The sequence below is a fragment of the Salmo trutta genome, chromosome 6 (assembly GCF_901001165.1).
Source record: "Salmo trutta chromosome 6, fSalTru1.1, whole genome shotgun sequence".
NCBI lineage: Eukaryota > Metazoa > Chordata > Actinopteri > Salmoniformes > Salmonidae > Salmo > Salmo trutta.
The window spans coordinates 37,169,196-37,174,140 of NC_042962.1; the positions used below are offsets into that span (position 1 = coordinate 37,169,196).

Consider the following 4,945-nt stretch of genomic DNA (forward strand, 5'->3'; position numbering starts at 1 on the left):
ACTCTAAGGTCAGGGCTTAAAAAGGGTTACCTGGAACCAAAAAATAGTTATCCTATGGAGACAGCCGAAAAACCCTTTGGAACCCTTTTTTTTGAGAGTGCACAGTAGGACAAGACCAGTCATTCAGCATTAAGGCAGCAGGGTGAGTTTCTCAAATTGGAGGTGTGATGAGTAGTAGATCTAGGCTTGATAAAAGGCTCACACATGTAGCTCACACATGCACAAGGACACAAAACAATACCATAGTATACTATTGTTAGGTTCTAAATAACAGGGTAAAAACCTTAAAAGCTCAAACAAAGTTTATTCACTCAAAGGGTCGTACAGCTGAACAGACATAAAACATTCACACAAGTACTGGTATTTAATCCTTTATCCTGTGCTGAGCCCCCTCCTTACACATTTGAAGAGCTACCTGACCTCTGCCCAAATTCGTCACTCCTGCCCAACTCATGGCTGTCATGTTGACTTGTAACAGACTGTGGCTCTTTTCCTCCCATATGATCGCTGATGGCTAACAATAACGTATCCTGACGAAATGTAAACATTTTACATTCCCCTCTCCCTCAGTGACATGAATAAGGATATTTCATATTTTCAAGTATAGAAGTCAGAACCCACTATAGTGTTTTTGTGGACTAAACTCAACAGAAACACTACAATGAATACTGTAGTATTTACTGTAGTATTTAATGTAATATACTGTATTATACTGTAACATTTACAGTTAACTGTAGTATAAACACTTTGGTAAAATAAAACTGTAGTATACACTGAGTGTACTAAATATTAAGAACACCTGCTCGTTCCACAACATAGACTGACCAGGTGAATCCAGGTGAAAACTATTGTCCCTATGATCCCACTTCAGTGTAGATGAAGGTTAAATAAGGATTTTTTGAGACATGGATTGTGTATGTGCGCCATTCAGAGAGTGAATGGGCAAGACAAAAGATTTAAGTGCCTTTGAACAGGGTTTCAAGAACTGTCAAGAACTGGGTGGTGAAAACAGTGTTATCCGCAAATGAAACACAGTAGTAAATAATACAGTAATATCTGTAAAACTACAACAGTCAGAAAAAACACTACACTTTTTTAACTATAGTAAATACTACAGCATTTAATTTGCATTTAGCCTGTCCATTCCCCTCCCCCATATCTGAATTTGTGCCACCCATAAGTACATGCCAAGTATAGACTATACTGTTTTCCAGTACAGTATATAATTTGTAAGTCGCTCTGGATAAGAGCGTCTGCTAAATGACTTAAATGTAAATGTAAATATAGAAAACAGCAGAAGTGCCGATCTGTTCAGACCGCACGCTGACCTACCTACCTACCTACCTACCTACCAACCTACAGATAATGGAACATTTTCTCTTTTAGTATTTCTCCAGTAGGTTTCCTAAAGGAGAAAGCCTCAATTTCTATGACAAAGATTATAAAACAAAAACACTATAGTAAATACCACAGAATACTACAATCCACAAAAACACTACATGAATTACAATAGTATACACTGAGTACATAAAACATTAAGAACACTTTGCTAATATTGAGTTACACCCCTCCTCCCCCTTTTGCTCTCAGAACAGCCTCAATTCAGTGGGGAATGGACTCTACAAAATCTCGAAAGCGTTCCACAGGGATGCTGTTGACTACAATAATTCCTACAGTTGTGTCAAGTTGGCTGGAAGTCCTTAGGGTGGTGACAATTCATGATACACACTTGAAACTGTTGAGTGTGAAAAACCCAGCAACGTTGAAGTTCTTAACACAAACCGGTGCACCTGGCACCTACTACCATACCCAGTTCAAAGGCACTTAAATATTTTATACTGTCCATTCACACTCTGAATGGCACACATACGCAATACAATTCTTAAATTGTCTCAAGGCTTAAAAATCCTTGTTTAACCTATCTCCTTCACTTGGTCTAGTGGATTTAACAAGTGACATCAATAAGGGATCATAGCTTTCACCTGGTCATGGAAAGAGAACGTGTTCATAATGTTTTGTACACTCAGTGTATATTTTTGGTTTACTTATTTCCATAGACCATTAATACACATTGAGCAACAAAAGTATTGGGACAGTGACACATGTTGTGTTGTTTTAGTGCTCTACACCAGCACTTTGGATTTGACTATGTGGTTAAGGTTCCGATTGTCAGCTTTAATTTGATTTTCGGTTGAACTGTTTAGAAATTCCAGCACTTTTTGTACATAGTCCCCACATTTTAGGGAACCAACTTTATTGGGACAAATGTACTTATATGTCTATTAAAGTAGTCAAAAGTTTAGCATTTGGTCCCATATTCCTAGCACACAATGACTACATTAAGCATGTGACTCTACTTGAATGTGGATGCTACCATGATTACAGACAATCCTGAATGAATTGTGAATAATGATGAGTGAGAAAGTTAGACGCACAAATCCCCCCCCGCAAAAAAAGAATAGCCTCCCCTGTTATTGTAATGGTGAGAGGTTAGCATGTCTTAGGGGTATGATATTTAATACACATACTGTATAAGTGAATTTGTCCCAATACTTTTGGTCCCCTAAAATGGGGGGACTACACACAGAAAGTGCTGTCATTTTTTAACGGTTCAACCGATATGGATGAATATTCAAATCAAATTAAAGCTGACAGTCGGCACTTTAACCTCATAGGCATTGTGTCATTTAAAATCCAAAGTGCTGGAGTACAGAGCCAAAACAAACAAAAAAATGTGTCACTGTCCCAATACTTTTGGCGCTCACTGTAAACTGTCATGTTGGCCTACCAGTTTGACACATACTATTGTGACGATTGTTTATCTCCTGTTCTGCTATCTTAGGCAATAAAGAGTATAGTAGTCACTCTGTATTTATGCATTTATGGAATTATACAGAAGAGTCATCTTCAGATGTGTGTGTCGAGCAGAAAAGCTCCACCAACCAAATCGTTTCTCAGAATAAATCCTATAATCTCTAGCAGTTTGCACAGTAGAATGGCTGAGAGCAATTACTCTCACAAAGAAATGTTTTTTCTTTTTTTATCCTTGCCTGCTACCATCTCTTCCCTGCGTTGTGCCAAATTAATCCTTGCTGAACTTTCCAAAAGATCTTCTTCACAGAGCAGTGAGAATTTTCTCTCTCCCTCCCTCTCCCTCTCCCTCTCTCTCTCTCTCTCTCCCTCTCTCTCTCCCTCTCTCTCTCCCTCTCTCTCCCTCGGAGACACGATTACAGACGGATTGACATGGAATGTCAAGATGAATTCCTAATATTTCCCAATGTCTTTTCCCTCCTTATTCCATTTAACTTTTCCATTAAAATTCCCTCACTCTGAAAAAGGAACCTGTCTACTGGACACATTGGATTACACACTGTTGCATACTACTGTAGTATTGTTCTATAGTTTCTGTTATTGTACACAGGTGTTTATGGTGAGCGGTTGAGAGAGATGGGGGGGTAGTGTCATCATAAAATAGGAGGGAAGGGTGGTAAAAAAAAGGGCAGAACCATAACACCTGCGGGGGAGTACCCAGGGAGCGGGTCCCTGAGAAGGGCCATTTGTGTGAGTCACTAGGATGAGAAGGGCTGGGATGAGGAGACGAACCATGGAGCTTTCAACACAGGCCAGAAATTGAGAAGGTATGTCGCTGATGTATATCAAACACATCTATGGGAGGGAGGGTTTTTTGTCTCTGAACACTATGATGATCATGCAAATCTTGGTTGTTTACACTTTAGTCCAGTGCTAAGAATTATATAACATGTGCCTGTTTTCTGTGGGGTATTGAAGTTGCCCACTGTCACCATGTGATTGTGTCCATCCATTCACATCCATCTGTTTATTGAGTGGGTAATTTTACCTAACAATAATGCCAGCAGTACAGTGAGGGAAAAAAGTATTTGATCCCCTGCTGATTTTGTACGTTTACCCACTGACAATAATGTCTCTAATTTTAATGGTAGGTTTATTTTTTAAAATCCAGAAAAACGCAGGATTTCAGTCCTTCACGGCATAGTGTAGGTCTACAATCTTGTCCCTGACATCCTTGGAGAGCTCTTTGGTCTTGGCCATGGTGGAGAGTTTGGAATCTGATTGATTGATTGCTGCTGTGGACAGGTGTCTTTTATACAGGTAACAAACTGAGATTAGGAGCACTCCTTTTAAGAGTGTGCTCTTAATCTCAGCTCGTTACCTGTACAAAAGAGCCAGAAATCTTTCTGATTGAGAGGGGGTCAAATACTTATTTCCCTCATTAAAATGGAAATCAATTCATAACATTTTTGACATGCGTTTTTCTGGATTTTTTTGTTGTTATTCTGTCTCTCACTGTTCAAATAAACCTGCCATTAAAACTATAGACTGATCATTTCTTTGTCAGTGGGCAAACATACAAAATCAGCAAGGGATCAAATACTTTTTTCCTTCACTGTATATTTATTTTAGTACTTCATTGTGCTGGGCATGGAATGCAGGCTTTTACAAAACGTTGACATCTTAATAGTGCAATTATGGCAGTCTGAAAGTGAGCATGTACTATATTGTTGCCAAGGATTCCCACATAATAACTTATACAGGACTATTGTTTCTGCTGGAGTGGGGATCAATTGATGAATTTCCAATCAATAGTTTTGTAAATACTGGACAGGTTTGTTTTACCTAAAATATTGTGAACCATCCTCATCTATACATGCTCAGTTGGGATTTGTACTGTATATAAGTCAGACTGAACCGAGATGCTGTATCTTAAACTTGTATTGTATTTTTCTCTATGTTCTCAGATCACCATGGAAGTGTGTGTGCGCCAATCAAACAGTTCCCACTGGTTCTCAATCTCCCAGCTGTGGCCTCAGGCGAGCAAGCGAGCGAGAGAGAGAAACCTAGGAGTCACAGACTCCATGTTCTTATTCAGAATAACCCCCAGCACTGTTCATTTCCCATTACCCAC

General features: G+C 39.1%; 1 non-coding gene across 1 annotated transcript; it reads left to right on the plus strand.

The window, feature by feature from the left end:
- Window positions 1-1,368: 1,368 nt before the first annotated feature.
- On the plus strand, window positions 1,369-1,423 carry LOC115196496 (U7 small nuclear RNA). The gene has a single exon (XR_003878861.1). It is a non-coding gene; the product is annotated as a U7 small nuclear RNA (small nuclear RNA).
- Window positions 1,424-4,945: the final 3,522 nt, after the last annotated feature.